Below are 17744 nucleotides of genomic sequence, written 5' to 3'. Positions count from 1 at the left end.
CTGTGTAGGTTTTTTCCACCTCTGCACTCATATCCACCATTATTAGTAGTTTTAAATCAGTGAGAACAGAACCAAGCTTTGTTTTGGACTTTCTCTTCCAAAACTCTTCTTTCCTTTACTCTTACTCTTCTTCTCTTCCTCTTTCCTCCTCTGTCTGTCTTTCTCTATCTCTCTGTTTCTCTCTCTCCCTCTGTCTCTCTCTTTCTCCGTTTCTCTTTCTCTCTGTGTTTCTCTTTCTCTCTGTGTTTCTCCTTCTCTCTGTGTTTCTTTTTCTCTCTGTGTTTCTCTTTCTCTCTGTGTTTCTCTTTCTCTCTGTGTTTCTCTTTCTCTCTGTGTTTCTCTCTCTCTCTCTCTCTCTCTCTCTCTCTCTCTCTCTCTCTCTTTGATAAAAGCTTAATTCGCTGCTTTATCAGTGGGAGGTTTTACTACGTTCATCAATGCTTTCTCAATCACTCTTCAATACCAGTGTGCTTAAATCAGTGAGAACCATATGAAATTTTGTCTTGGGCATCCTATTTCTTTTTTCTTGTTGGGAACGTTGACCTAAGTTTTTTTCACTGCTGTGTCAGCATACAGTTTTACTACGTGGTTCAGTGCCTTTACCACTTTATTTATCATCTATAATCTGTATCACTACCAACGTTTTTAAATCAATGAATACTCTATCAAACTAATTGTTTTTGGGACTCATTTCTTATTTTTCGCTGACAAAATCTTATTTCGCTATTTCATCAGGAGGCATCGATGCTTTCTGACTTAGATAAACCTAAACTTCTAGTACCAAGCCTTTTGATCTTAACTCTCTACCCTAATTACCGAAATAAAGTTTCCCACAATGGCCTACGGGCCAACGGCTAGTATTTCCAATATTTTTAAAGATTTCCGCATAAAAATAAGAAAGTAACCATAAGAAAGTAGACTGAATATATATAGATTTTTTTTTTACTTATTATCAATATGTCTTAGATGTAGCTGCGTTTAGAATTTTTATAGAACGAATGTTACAAAATTTGGAACAGATTTTTTACTTCATTAACAATTATGTTAAGTTAACAACATTAAAAGCAAAAAATTAATTTTAATATATTATATATGAATATAAAATAACACCACACATCAGAAAAGTTTTTAAAATTTATAGTTTAAAAAAATAATAATTTATAATTTAAATCAAGTTAATGTATTGCTCACAAAAGTTGACTTCGTAAATTAAAATAAATTTAAACAAAAATAATTTATTTTATTACTTATAATAATTCATGTTTAAACAAACATTATTGTATAAAGAAAAGATTCGTTTAGAAGCCCATTGAATAGATAGCAAACAAGAGAAAACTTTCTAAAATGCACAAAGCCGGCAATTTCATTTCTTTTGTTTGCTTGTAGATTTCATGATAGCGGCTTGAGATTCTTAGGTTTTAGTTGTAATTTCGGGCCTATGGGCAGTTTTCAAACATAGCAACAAAGCGCATTTTTGCGGCCTATTAAATAAATTAATTTTTGGTAAAAGTTTTAGTTTCTTGTAATTTTTAGCAATTATTTTCTCAGGTTTGCCATTAATGACTTAATGACTTTTATGTAATTTTTAAAATACTTTTTTTTTTATCTTTTTCTTAATCCATACGGTTTTTTTTTTTTTGGTTAGACTCAAAGCAATAAAATTTTTCTTTTGCATATATACATAACTTCAATAGGTATATTATTATAATTTAGATGATATTTTCATTTATATAAATAACTTTTTAAGTTTTTTAAGTCTTATTAAATTATTTATTTATTCATTTATATAATTGATTGATTTAAATAGACAGATTTTTTTAAAAATTCAATTTATCATTAATTTTATATAATAATATGTATTTAAAAAAATTTTTTGTTCAAAACTGACATAATATATAATTCTTAATAAGTTCAAAAACTTTTCTAATCCCACTGTGCGACAAAAATTAAGTTTTCTCTTCTCTTCTTTGATTTCTCGACAGTTACATGGAAAGTAGAAGAATTCAGGAAACAATATCTACATCAAAAATCCATTTTCCATTTATATGCTGCCGTTTTCTAAACATACTAAATTCGTATCTCTTGAAGTAAAAATTTTTAATTAAGTTTTTTAAACCCCAAATACTGAATCTTAACCCGTTATAGCCAGAGACCAAGATGTCTAAGAGAAAAACGGGCTGTCGGTTTGAGCTTAGTAGTCTCAAATTAACCGAACATTATTGAAAAAAATATAAAAGAAAATTAAGTGTCACACGGTGTGAATTATTTAACTAGGAATTTATGTATGGGTCTTTGGGTCGTATGAGTAATTTTTTACTAGTAACTTTGATGCTAATGTGAAACTAATTGCATAAGTATGTAAACTGCTTTATTTTATACATTTGATAGAATTATTAAAAGTTTATAACATTTAGTTTATTATGTATAAAAAACACATTTAAACTACTTATGAATACTGAAAACTTCAAAGAAGTTATATGCTATCCTATGTAATATAGTATAGTATAGTACAGATATTTTAACATTGTTGTGTTATTGTTGGGCGAACATTATTTATAATTTGATTTGAAATGTTTATACATAACAAAACTTCTTTGTCAACGTTGTCCCAAAATTAATAGTAATCATTTAAGTGTAATTTTGAATTACAAATAAACAAATTGTTTTCTGTAAAGCATACGCCCTATTGAATATCATAAAATATATTATCAACCTAATCCGGCTAAAAAGCTAAACCAATATATGTATTTCAGGTCTTATTACTCAATCATGATGACGTGTTGCTTTTTTTTACAGTAAGTGGAAAGCATCGAAAGCCACAGTGTAAGACACTTGAATCCACTAAAACCACGTCTTAGAAATTAATGGAGATTAGAAAAACTAGAAATGTGAAAACTTCATTCCAGTCATTAGAGCAGAGAGATGAGCTAGGTTTATCTAAGTCAGAAAGCATGGGCGTCATTAGGGTGATAGGGAATGTCTTGTTGCATTCTCATGTTAAGTGATATATCTAGTCGAGATATAATTCGACAGTTGGCAAATCGAACGCAGTAAATATTTTTAACTTGTGTTAATAACTCAGCAGTGTGTTTTATATAAAAGATTCTGTATTTGTTTCATTTTGAACAGAGGAGTTTTATCAGCTTTCGCGTTCTCTTAACGAATTACCAAAATGTTATCCATGCAACGCTAATTCTCTTAAATATTGAAGTAGATTAGTTTAAAAGAGTCTTGCATTAACTTCGATATTCATTTTTTCTCAAATAAACAAAAACATTGGTTACATTGAAGCAGAAAAATTAAAAATGAAAAATCAAATTGAGAACTGCCAGTGATACAGTTTCCTAAACCTACAGCTCTAATTCAGCTGATATTTGGAGAATTTTGGAGAATATTTTCCAATAATATAGTATCAACACTACATTTTTTTATACTGACTGTAGTTTGCAAATTGCTTAAACTTAATTGTTCAGTAAACAGCACTAAACATTGCATTTATAAGGGTGCATTGGTACCAGATGAATTCGTCCATATTCCAAATTTGTTAATTTTAGAAATAAAGCTATTGAAACAGCGTCATTAAGGAGTATTGAGAGACTCAAGTAAACCTCATTGCCTCATGGTGTAGTACTTTATAGTTTTATCTTAAGAAACATTTTTTGCAAGACGATTGGCCAAACAATATCTAATAAAGATATGATTTTAGATTATGAATCAGCTATGTTAATGTCATTATATTTAAAAAATAACTCAAGTAAGAAGATATTACAAATTTTCCTATTCCTAAGACTGACTAATTGCTTTTTCAATAATAAACATTAACAATGAATTCTTTAAAAAATTCCAGAAATTATTTTGAACTATATTAATTTTAAGTATTATTAGTGAGTTAAGGTCTCAACATTTTTTTACATTTTTTTGGCTTGAAGTCTTCATATGCACAGTACAAATACCCGGAGAAGTCGAAAAAAAAGTGATTAGTAAATGTCAATAATAAATTTTGCAGTAAATTTTGCAATAAATTTGCTTTATGAAGAGTTTACTTTTGTTTGTCAATAAATTAAAAAATTTCTCTTCCTCATTTGTTTACGATTGATCGCTTTTGAAAGCAATTTCCACACAGCAAATGCAAAACTGAAGTAAATTCAGAAAAAAAGGTAAGAAATGAAAATATTGCACCGCACCGTCCACCACACTCTGTGAGCGGTGGCAGCGAAAGCATGACCTACCTTTTCATCGGTGCTTTGCAATATTGCCAATATATACAAAAACAACAAAGACAATTTGCAATAACATACTAGCAACAACAACAACAACAAAAACAGATTGCTAGCCATAGCTAGCAATTACAGTAACAATTGCAGTTGCTAGAAATTCTAAGACTCTTCGTAAATCTCGAAATCTCGCCAGTGCAATATCGAGTGCAGATTACGGAAAGAAGTGGATGCTACCTCAGGCAATTTGCAGTAACCTCTTCGGTGTTGTCTTTAACTGCTTTAATTTTAATTGCCTTGCTAATGGAGCTACGCTCACAGCTGCTTATATTAGCTGAAGCCGATGCAAATTGTGCTTCCAGTTTGTGGCGGTTGTGGTTGGGCTTTCACTTCTTCCGCTTTGTATCCATGTGCAAATAAATCTGCTGTTTGCATGCATTTGAGGAAAAGTTATTGCTGCAAGCTAAGTAGAATTTTTAAATATTTCTTTTATTATTTTATTTTTAATTACCCGTACTTTAAAAAACATGGTATGTATCAATATTTCAGGTAATGCGAACATTTTGTAAGATTAACGTAAGCTTCAAAAATTTAAACTTAAAAGAGAAAGAAAAAAACTTTTGCTATCTTGCAACTTTTATTGCTCATTTTTGTGGTTTATTTCGAGTTTCTTTTAAAATTGCTTGAAATTGTAAAACTTAATCCCTTAAACCTTAAAATTAAACAAAATTAACATTTGCATATTAATTATAATAAAAATCGGCGAACAAACGTAAACCAAAACCAAAAAAAGTTGAAGTGGTCATGCTGGGCCTTCAATAATTTAATCAGCAACGTCAAAGATTAAAATAGCATAGAAAAGAGGCAAAAACCGAATTTGATAAAATTCAACACAATTCCAATTCCAATTCCAATTTCAATCCCAAAAGTCGGTGACTGTGGCACTAAGTTAGTAGTGCGCGTAAGTCAATGATCGATGTCGCAGCGGCAGTTCGGTAACCGCCGCTTTTTGTCGCTTTTAGTGCAGCGCAGCGAAGCACCATTTGTCACTTCCTTTCTGTCCAGTCGTTGCCGTCTACAATTGATTGCCTCATGGCTTAAGCGTACTTCACAGTTGTCGAATATTCAAATCCGCCTTGAGGGTATTACAGCAGGCGGCGCTGTCTCCCCTCTCATCTTCACTTGGACGCTATGTAGGCAAATTGTACGTACGTAGGTACCAGCAAATCATTTGCCACTTTATTGGCTTTCACATTGGCAAACATATTAAGATTTGCCGCCGTTCGGTGATTTGCAGCGCGCATCGTATGCGGCAACATCTCACTGATCGCATTCAAACATTAAAAACCCCTCGAAATATCCAAATAAAACATTTACAAAAGCAAACTATATATTTCTGTATATAGATACATGCCAAACTTATATGCAGATGTATGTGTATATATAAATAATACATAAAAATTACAACTTCTTTTTGTTTTTTTTTAATTTTTTTATTTTTTTTTTGTTGTGTGTTTAAAGTTTTTGGCAAACCTAAAAGTTTATTGAACTTTTTCTTTGAAACTACTGCCATAGTAAGCGCTGGTTGACTTTCTCCGAAGTCGTAATGACCACGAATCAACGCATTACCATAGTTTCTTACCGAAAGCGGGGGGACAAACAAATGAGAAGAAAGAAATGATCGCAGCACTAAATTATGTCGACATCAAAAGTTCAACGGAGTTTGCGGAAGGCACTGAAGTTTTTTTTTTTTTGAACAGTTCGAGTCGAGGGCAGCGACAACGAATCTTGTACTTCAAATTAACATTTACAGACATTTTAGATTTCCTCAGAAAACTATTTCACTATTATAACTATTATATATTATTTTTAATTAATTGAGTAATAATTGAAGTGTGTGTGGGTTGTTATGTGAAGTAATTTCATTCGGGTTGCATAAATTGCATAAAATTTTTTTAAAATAATTTTAGAGGATTTTGAACAAGTGCTAATTGGTTAATTTTTTAAATAAAACACAAATTTTTAAATAACTTTAAAAAATATATTTTATTGTCACCAATATTTGGACAATAATCTATAATAATTTTTAGGGTAACTATTTTTATAATATAGCAACAATTTAATACATACGACAAATAAATAATTATACAATATTATAATATTATATTATTTTAAACTAATTTCCAGTTTAGATTTCAGTATTTATAAGGATTTAAAAAAAAAATTTTATAAAATTAATTAATAGATTATCAATAGTGGTATTCACGATTTTGACTAATGAGCTCGGTACCAAGTAACACACTAGCAATGTATATCACCAATCGCGTTTAGGTTAGTTATGAATATCACTAATGTGTTGGAAGAGCAAAATACAATTAAATGTTAATTATTTATAATAAAAACTAATATTCTTTCAGATATCTTTAAAGTTAAAAAAATGTTTAATGGATTAAAATATCCCTATTAAAACCGAAATTCTTCAATCGGTCCAATCAAATGTCAACTATATACTCATATTAAAAACTGATATTCTTTTAAGTGTTAATAATCAAATAAAAATAATTAAATATTCAAAATTCATTTCGAATATTCGATATAGCCATGTTAGTGTAAATCATAGCTCTGAGTCAATTAACAAAATATTTCCAAGTCCCATCCTATATATTATATATGGATTCTATTGAACATATAAGTAAACAATATTAGTTGAAAAAAAGTTTAATGTATTATTACTACTATTATCCATTTCCCCCAGTGGGGCATAGTGGGGCATTCTTTTAAATCTGAGTCTATTTAGTGCTTTTCTCTAAATGTCCTTCCATGTAACATATATCGTGCTTCAGCTAGCTCACTTTTGACCGTTCTTCTCCACGGTTTTGTTGGCGCACTAGGTCTTCTGTTACTTTGTGGATTCCATAACAACGCTTGCCTCGCTATGTAATCTTTCGGTTGTCAAAGCGTTTGGCCTATCTACTTCCACTTTTCTATTTTTATCTCATTTTGTGTTGCTTTTTGAGTCGTTTGGTTTAGCAAGTGTTCATTTGATATTCGAACTGGTCACCATATTTCCAGAACTCTACATAGACACTTGTTGACAAACACTTGCATCTTTCTCTCTATATGTCTGAAGTGCTTCCATGTTTCACAGCCGTAGTACAAAATATATTTCACATTTGTGTTGAAGATTCACAGTTTGGTCTGTCTCCTGAATTCACAAGATCGCCATACGTTGTTCAGTTAGCTAAACGCGGCTGTTGCTTTATTGATCTGAGCATATATCTGTGCATATATATGCGATGAGCGTAATTCTTTACAACACGAGATATTTTTTCCTTGATTGTTGGAACACGTAGTTATTTATGCTGTTGTTCATTGTTTTAGATGCTTTAGAATCTCTGTTTCAGATTTAAGTTTGCCGCAGTATCCTATAATTGGATTCCATAACTCCATATAGATTTTAGTATAGTTTTGTATATAAGCAGCTTATTATCGAGTGCCAGTTTGGAATTTCGGCTGAGCAACCAAAATAAGCTTTCTTCCAGGTTAGTTTACTATCCAGATGTTTACCTAAGTGTTTTTTAAACTCGTGGTAACTGAGTATTTTTTATTAGGAGCATTTAAGGCACTCTACTATGTGTCGGTAAATATAACCCAAGAACCAATGATAACTATCTAAATTGATTATCCCGGAATAAATATTGCATCTTTCTTTTAAATTATTTCAGTACATATAGATTTTTATTTTGTTTTTATTTAAAATATATTCATATATTCATTTGTCTTTGTTAATATAATCTTAAAGTGCTTTCAACTGGTTTCGAAGTAAAAATAATTAATTACGAAAATGTAAATAAAAATAAATTCTTATCTACGCGTGCAGCTTCGAGTGCAGCTTGGAGTGCAGCAAGTGAAATGCGAGAGAAATGCAATTGCACTATCTTTCGCCAAAATAAGCGGACTGACGGCGGACTGGAAATGAAATGCGGCATGGCTTGCCCATGCCGTACGACCAGCACCGGTACAAGGTCGTCGCAGCGCGTCGTTGTCACTTCAATGCAGGAATGAATGCGTTTTAATTATCTTCACGCCCATTGCACGCTTTTCATTTTTCATTTTTGCTGATTTGTGTCTTTTGTTTATTTTCGAAATTTTTTGCATTTTGACCGACTTTTCGAACAACAAAAAAAATAAAATTACAGCAAAAAAAAACATTCAAAAAATTGCAATTGATAAAATTTACTGTGGTGAGAAGAATTGCAATCGCTTTGCAAATATTGACAAGGCAAATAAGTAAATACACTTCAAATAAACAAACAGAACAAAACAAAGAGAAAGAAGAAGAAAAATTAAATAACTTGCGGTGTTGCAAATGCAAAAAAAAGTGAATATATCGTATTTATTTATTTGCAAACTAAAATAAATATTTGTCTTATGCGGAAAATTACCAGGTAAACAGCAATTTTCCATTTTATGGTTTTACTCTTAAGTTGGCAACTCTTCAACGCATCTGCTGTGCTTTCAATTTGCATTCAAATTTTGATCTATCCGACAAAATGGCGTACGAAATCCGAATACTACTCAGACATGCGCCTGGCCATTGCACATCTGGGGTAGTTTTATTATATATTTTTACGGTACATGAAAAGTTTTTAAAGAATGGCTTCTTTTTATGTACGTATAAAAAAAAATAAATGCTTTCATTTGTATTTGTAGAACAAAGTTTCATGAATCTAAACAATCCTTTGAAAAACCAAACTAAAATTTTAGGTTATGTGAACTATATAAGATAAGAGTCCTATCGTATATTAAGTGTTTTCAATTTATATGTAGTAAAAACCGTAGGTTTAATTAACACCTTAATAAACAGTGAAGTTAATCTAATGGAACTTGGTTCTGTACGAAAGAAAATGGGTTCAGTAGTAGTATGGAATGGTACACATGGAAGGAGCTTGCTCGACACTCAAGAAATAACGAAAGAATGTCTTGGACATTCAACTTATATAGAATGAAGAAATATGACTTGGTGAAGCAATGAGTTTATTAAGGAATGATCCTGAGAAATATACTGGAACCATAAAAGTGGCACAAAATATCTCTATAGCAGTCAGTCATATGACAAATGCTCAAAGCGGGTGACCATTCGTCAGGACTGTTTTGGTCATGACCATTAACGCATGTAATAGAGTGCAAGCAAATTACAATTATAAATTTCAAACTCAGTAATATTTTAATACTTTTTGATGGTACCCAAATTTAAATGATAATGTTTTTTATCAGGTATGTGATAACGTCCGTCTTCATTTTTGCTCCTTAAAATTGCCAATTTTAAGCAATACTGGCCAATATGACAACGTAACGAAAGCCTCGTAATATAATATAATATTTAATTTATAAATAATAATGTAATATTAAATTACATATGAAATTATTGTCTTTTCCAATGTGAATTATATACATCGAAAAAGTGACATAACAAAGCAAAACTTTCTAAATAGTAATAATAATAAAAATAATAATTATAATAATAATAATTTTAATAATATTAAAAATAATAATTATAATAATAATAATTTCAATAATGATAAAAATAATAATTATAATAATAATAATTATAATAATAATAAAAATAATAATTATAATAATAAATCGACTTAATATTTATAATTAGGATACATTACATGTTTGTTGTATGTTTAAAAAAATGTGTTTACACATTGTTCTAATCTTTGATCAATTGATGGATCGAAAGTTAGATTCAGAACTTTTTGTTATCCGCAGGGATTTCTATTCAACTTCCTGAAATTTTCTTTTTAGACTTATACGATGATTGGGTCTGAGACATAATCATCACGATTCACACCAAGAGACCCATGAGTACTATTTCATAAAAGCGTTATACCATTACGTTCACTCAATAGTAAGGCTGAAAGGCATTGAAAGCAAACATTGTGTTGACCTTGCATTCCCGGTTAGGAGACCATTGCTCCATGAGCTTTCATCTAAATATAGCCATAAATATAGAAAACAATTTTATGTATAGTTTCTTTAATCAGTGAAGAAATAAATTAGTTGCAAAAACAGTTGATGCATATAAACTGGAAAATAGATCACACTTAAATTTTGCTTAATTACGGAAGTGTCTTTTTTTACCTCCAGCTCAAAAAGTATTCGGATTTTGTAAATAAAACACACAAATTTAAATTCTATTCCAAATTTATTTTATCTTCTTCAAAATATGCTCCTTCTGAAGCGATACACATATGCCAACGCTTAAACCAATCTTCCATATACTTTTCGTAGGCCCGTGCAGGTATGGCTTTTAGTTCCTTCAGCGAATTCTCTTTTACCGATTCAATTGACTTAAAACGCTTACCATGAAGGGGAAATTTAAGTTTCGGGAACAGGAAAAAGTCGCACTGCGCCAGATCTGGCGAATATGGTGCCTGAGCGATGACAGTGGTGCCGTGTTTGGTCAAAAAATCGCGTACAACAAGAGTTTTCCATAGTAAAAATCGTTAAATGCACTTGAGGTAGTCTCAAATTAACAGCTGCTGTAAACAAACTGACAGATGGCGCTCAAATTTGTACCATATGCCAAAAAAGGGTTTACGAACATAACAAAAAAAAAATTTCTGTTATTTAAGGAGTAGTTAACAAACAACAATATCCGGATACTTTTTGAGCAGAAGGTATCATTTTTAAATTATCTTTTCCAAATAGTTTTCATTTACATAGAATGAAAATTAATCTAATAATATTAGAGTCATATTTTGTTAGGTTGTTTTTTTAAAGTTGCAAAATGTAAATACTCCCAATAAATATACATACTTCAAAAAATAATAGCATAAAATTAAGTGATTATTTTTAACATTTAAAAAAGTTGTATAATTACGCAAAATGAGATATATTATTAATTTTATTTTTTTTTGGTTGAAATTTTTTTTTGCTTTGCTTTTTTAAAAAATAAATATTTTGTTTAATGTGATTATATAACAAGTTGAAACCCTTAACTAATTTTATTTTGTATTTAACCTTCATTGCATTTTTTTGACGACGATACTCTTTGTAAGAGGCCTCACAATTAAAAAGTGTCATGGAGATAAATTGGATTCGGGCTGCCTTATAATTTTTATCGAATCATTATTATATTATTTATTTAGTTTTTTTTTTTGTTTTTTTGTGATTTTTGTGATTTTTTTTTTTTATCTCTGAAGTGTTCAGCGTTTTTGTCGCAATACTCGAAATTCGTTTGCTTAAATTATGCAATTTTTTTCTGTTCGCCGATAAATACTTTGCCTTTGCCGTTGCCTTCGGTTGGGGTAAATTGGTAAGTTGGTAATTGATTGTATGCGATATTGTTAACATATTTCGTTGGATTTTGAATTTTGGATTTTGGCTTAAACTCACATTTTGAAAGTGGACTTGGTCTCAGCTTGTACAAATTTTGAAAAAATGAACCAACAATTCAATGATCGGCATTTCTGTTTGTTGTTAATTGTTATACTTCCACTTTGCATTTTTTTTTGTTATTTTTGTCTCTATTTTTTTTTTTTTTTGGTTTATTTGTTTAAAGTTTTAAGTTTGTTACATAAGAAACAATTTCTTCTTTTCCAAAATTAAAAATAAATTTTGTAAATTTTTAATTTTTAACGGAAAAAATGTTTAGTGCAATAAATCACATATTTTCTTATAATTATATATATTTTCTTATAATTATATATATTTTCTTATAATTATATATATTTTCTTATAATTATATATATTTTCTTGTATACGAAATGGGTGTTCACTTACTTTACACTATAGATAGATACGATAAACTTTAGGTTTGAGAACATTATGATATGAAGATATAAAATAACTTGAGAAATACATGATATTAAAGCTTAAGTTAATCACGCTTACAATGGTGATAACGAAATTTGAAGATAATATGATATTAGAAGGGAACACAACCCTTCTGTTCAGGTTTCGACAGTACCTGAACATGCACAATGAATAGTATTTTCTATGTATAATAAAATTAAAGCTGAATATTATGCAATAAGTACAAAATATTAAAATCAACTATATGTGATCTTTAAGGAATTAATTGTTAAAAAATTATAGTGATTCAGATTACCCGAGCATTGCGATTTGAGATTGTATTTAAATGAAAACACCTATTTTTATTGTAAACTATATCTACGCTATATGCTGATATAGTTTATTTCTTAGGATATTGAGATATAAATATATATTTATTATTATATATTTATTATATATATATATTTTTTTTTTTACTTAACAATATGTCTTTATAGACTCGCTTTAATTTAAAGTCTAACAATTAGTTTTAGAATGTTAAAAACTAATAACATTACATTACAAATTATTTTATTATACATATCAGTACTATAATGAATTATAAAATGAATTGTAAATTATTTTAAGGGGACTCTGAATAAGTGGTTAGGGCTTATTTACCACATATCACGGCGCGTAAGTTGAATTTGACAGGATAATCTTTAGAAAAGTAGGATAGGATGAGATACACAATTGTAAACATATAAAAAGTAGTTCACTATTTTTCGAAAACTTCTTTATGAAATAGACTAGTTTCTCTAACTAAGACAAATTTGGTTAGTGATAGTTGCAGTCTCAAAAAATTATTTACAATAATTAAATACAAGAATTATTTCCAAGACCTGATGATGGTCAGTTAAAAATTCAATTAATTAAAATAATATAAAAAAAGAATTTTTGATGTTGTAGTTCACTACTTTTCGAAAACCTCCTTATAAACATATTACCTTATTTTTAGAAGGGTTTTCGAATAACAAAGAAAGAAATAAAGGACAAACACAAAAATTTATTTTTAATTTTATTGAAATTTGGCTGACCATACAACGCTGTTTCGAGTATTGCCAAGTACTCTTCATCAGTAGTCTTTGGGAATAATCGAATTTTTTATTTAATTAGTTTATAGTCCGTATATAATTTGTTTGGACTGCAAGTGCCAGGCTTAGAACTCATGCCTGTTAATAAAGCTTCTTTGTCACTATACAAAGTAAGTCTAGCTTTACAGCAACACTAATACTTTATTCACATATTACCTTATATTATAAAAAAGAAACTATACACCACACTATCTAGCGCTACCTAACATATTATATGCAATTTTTATATTAATTTCGAAAACGACGCGCCCAATAGTGCGAAATTATGGCGATTTCAGTTATCGGTTAATTTACAGTCGATATTGTCAAAATCCCAATCTATTACTTACTTCCTGTCACCCAAACTTACATTATGAAGAAATTTCTTGAAATATTTTATGAAGTTTGGATTCCTGTGGTTAGTTTTGTGTTCATTATGTTATCCTTAGAGTTGAAATGGGGTCAAAAAGCTGACTTGTAATATAATTCTGAATGTTCAAAAGTTAAGTCTAAAATATAAAATTCTGCTTTATAAGAAATTAATTAAATCTAAATTAGCTGTTTTTCTTATAACAATACTTTTGCATCTTATAATAGTAGGCAAAGTAAAAGGAATTGTATTAATTCCTATGTGATATCAGTAGATGGGTCGTCCACCTTACTTAAGCAATATTTTTTTGGATAAAATAAATGAATTAAAATATTTTTTATGATTTTAAGTTAAATATGCTATAATAATTATTGTGTTAAATTATAATTTTTTCAAACTCATTTGACCCCATCCAAATTTTCTCATGCATACAAATATACTTTTTGAAAAATTTAAATAAATTTCGAATCAATAAAATTACAATTCAAGGTGCGAAAACTATAAGTTTATGGCGTCAAGTATTTGTTGTATAGTTGACTGAAATATTGAGACATATACTTAAAAGTATCTGTCAGCTGGTTTGTTGTTGGGCCTACAACGACGTGGTATTATGACATCGTGTACAAAAAATTTCACTTCCAAACTGAATTGGCCTTTACGAGCAAAGTATTTGGTTAAGGGTCTTACGTAAAACACAAGCCCTTCAATGAATTTTTTTTTTTAACTTTCCACACGTGCGGCATTAAATAACTCGAAATTAAACTGGAAAATTATATTATTAAAAAAAAAAAACAAAATACAAGAAATAAAAAAATGCAGAGTTCAATAAACGTAGCTACTACTATAAAGCTCTTTAAATATTTACATTTATTGAAGTTAATTTAAATATTTTTTTATTAAATTTGTATCTATTTCTGGTCTAATAGGCGTTTATAAAAATATTACATTTACTTACCAGTTATTGACTTTCAGCCTGATACAGCATATCTCTCCAGGCGCTACTGCTGTGTTTGCGCCTTCTTCAGTATCCTTCATCAAGCCCAGTTAGTGCTCTTTCAACTTGATCCCTTCACTGAAGACACGGTCGACCTCTACGCTTTCTTTCTCTAACTACTGTATGAAACATTTTTTTCCCTAAAGCGTCTTCAACCTTTTTCACGACTGGACACATCTTCAATGTCGTGAAAAACATCTCACAGCTCGTGCTGCATGCAAATGCGGTAGTCGTCGTCAACTTATAGAGGACCAAAGATCCTACGAAAATCTTTTCGAAGATTTTTTCTTGTAAGATCTTTGGTCATATATATTAACGTATTAAAAAATCTGTATTGCATATTAACTTCGTTTGTCTAATGCATTACTAAGAGTTCTTTTGTAAAGAAAAAAAAAGGAACAACTCCTATAATGGTTCTATATATGTTAGAACTCCATCAAATTTATGTCAAACAAAAGCTGTCACAAGCCAAATAAATAAAATAAATTTAAAAGGAAATGTTATCATTGTGATTAAGTGAAAAACGAATGTAGCATATTAGAATACTAACACAGAAAAATATAGAGATTTAGTGGTGTAGGCCCAATTGTCCATGACACCAGACTGTTTAACCACATATTTAAATATTGAAAGCTACTTCAAGATAATATTTCCATTATGTTAGGTGAACTGCGGTTACGTTGTGAATCCCTTCTTTACGGTAATCCTTCAACTGACTGCGATTATCTAAAAAGTAAGTCCACTGGATGTAACGATGAAGATCTGCAGGCGATAAGTGTTGTTTCCAAAAATTTAATTTTTTTGATTCTTTAATTTTCAAATTTTCCCATATTGTTTTTTGTTACTAACTTTTATTTATTTTGGTGCTTTTGGAAAATAATTGCACATATATAAAATCAGCTGATAGAGGCAGTAATTAAGATTATCAATAAAAAAATACAGACTGAATAAGACTAGCAAGATTTCAATTTGAACTAATATAATTAATAACGTGTAAAATTTACAGATACAAAATTGTTTTAATTTCCTTTATAATTCAAAAGGTATTAAACTACGAGTGGGCAAAGCACATTACCTCCGCGGAAATTAAACGCATATCAAAATATAATGGGAAGAAGGTATTGAACCTAATATGATCTAGTATTGGCTGGACGTATGCCAATAGACCTTGAAGCGGTCGCGGTCAGACACAGTTTTTTTTCTGCACTCTCGTCTACAAATTACTGAAACTGAGTGATCTCTGTCAGATTCTTATCTAGAAATAAAAGAAAAATACCCTAATGAATAGCAACATCGGTGGAAACATTCCCAAAAATTTAGATGGACGCAGTCGATAATTCCAAACAAAAAGGTTTGGTTTAATCGAGGAACTGGAGATTTGGGATTTCAATTAACGCAGTTTCTTATAGGGCATGGATACTTCCGTGAATGCTTATATCGGTTCAGATTGGCTAGTAATCCGCACTGCCAGTTTTGTTTAGATGAAATTGCGTGTCCCGACCATATAATTATAGACTGTATAAGATTAGTAGATACTGGACAAAATCTAGAGACACTAATAGCGGGAGTTAGTCCTTATTCTATGGTAAAGCAGATATTGACAAGCTCTGAAGAGTGGAGCCTGTATAAGTGCTTAATCTCTCGAAAAATAAATATTGTTAAAGGGAACAAAATACTGAGTATGGAATCAGCGTGAAACCAGGCTAAGTGCTCTTCTAACCAGCCCTGTGTGAAGGAGGACCTTAACTAGTTGTACTGCAGGATTCTCCAGGATTTTGAGCTAAAAATGTGTGGCCTTTTTCATCCGAAGGCATGTTAACTCAACATATCGACTAAAACGGCACAGATTTGATTTAAATGGGATCATTCTAACTATGGTCAATATGCCTTCAGTTTCATGCAAAAATAAGAGATTTCTTTTTACTACACCTATTATTTGTTCGTAAGAATGTTGAAATTAAGTCAGATGCAGATTTATTAGAAGTTGATAATTAGATGCATTAAATTTAGAGATTTTAAAGAAAATCTGTGGAAGTGGCGACTATTTCTTACAACTCCTGCAGGACTTTGGAAATATATTACATTTGTTAAAAATTTCACATTAATTTCTATTTAATATTTTTTATCATATTTTACGATAATAAATCAAATATTTTATTAAGTGTGAAAACCGTAAATAAATATTCAATAAATAAATTATGAGTATTAATAAATTGGCATTTCGTTGAAGTAAGGAGAAGAAATTTTAAAAAGCTTCAAATTAATTATATATATATGTATATTTAAATAAGACATAGTGTAATAAAAATAAAAAATTCAGTATTTCCCCATTTGCATAATAAATATGCCCACATATTAAAATTTTAAATCAAAATTTTAAAAAGTTGTGAGCTCAGCTGGAGCTGCGCATTTTACGATTGTGACATGGTTTTAGGGTCTTTAGGCAATATTTCTACTTTGCATAAGTAGAAATTTAAAATCAGTAAATGTTTTATTGTAAAATTCGAAACGTGTTTGCAGACCAAATAAAAAAATGTTTGAAATTGTTTAAGAAACATGGGCAATCAACTTCAACAAAGTCACGGTTACAAAAATGAACAAAAAATTATTATTTTTTAGCAGCTTTGTCAAATGTTAAAAAAATATTTCAACGTAAAGTATTTCAAACAAGTGTTACATGAAATTTCTTTTTTTTTATATTTTTACATAATAACTTTGATGAAAGAAACACTTTTTCAAAATCCTTAAAATAGTGCGTGTGCGAATTTTGTAACCAACGTTTTACATATTTGCTTTGTTAGACTATATATTAACTATAAATTAACTATTTTATATATTAAGCGCGTATTACACATGAGATTTGTTTGTCAAACTTTTTTGTCATCGCTTGCTATTACACATAAAACAGTTGACATCATTTTAAACACTCCTCAGCAAAAAAAACATATTAATATGTTATATAAAATCATGCATGCATTTAAATCATGTCTTCGCTTTTATCCCTAAAATGAATGAAATTGCAAGTCGAGCAAGTCTGAGGAAAAATCAAAATTTTTGGATTTCCATCAAAACTTTTTGTCAAACTTCAAATGTTGCTATTATACATCAAATTTGGCATAAATTTCGCATTTCACAAAAAAATTTGACAAAAAATTCTCACGTCCAATACGCGCTTTGGCTAGGTGAATTAGTAATAGATCTTAGGCAGGTCAAAATGCTTTGTGATTCTACCGTCCTATTAACTTCAG

This window comes from Teleopsis dalmanni, chromosome 1 (assembly GCF_002237135.1).
Source record: "Teleopsis dalmanni isolate 2A chromosome 1, ASM223713v2, whole genome shotgun sequence".
NCBI lineage: Eukaryota > Metazoa > Arthropoda > Insecta > Diptera > Diopsidae > Teleopsis > Teleopsis dalmanni.
The sequence above is the reverse complement of the archived record's forward strand: the minus strand, read 5'-3'. Positions refer to the sequence as shown.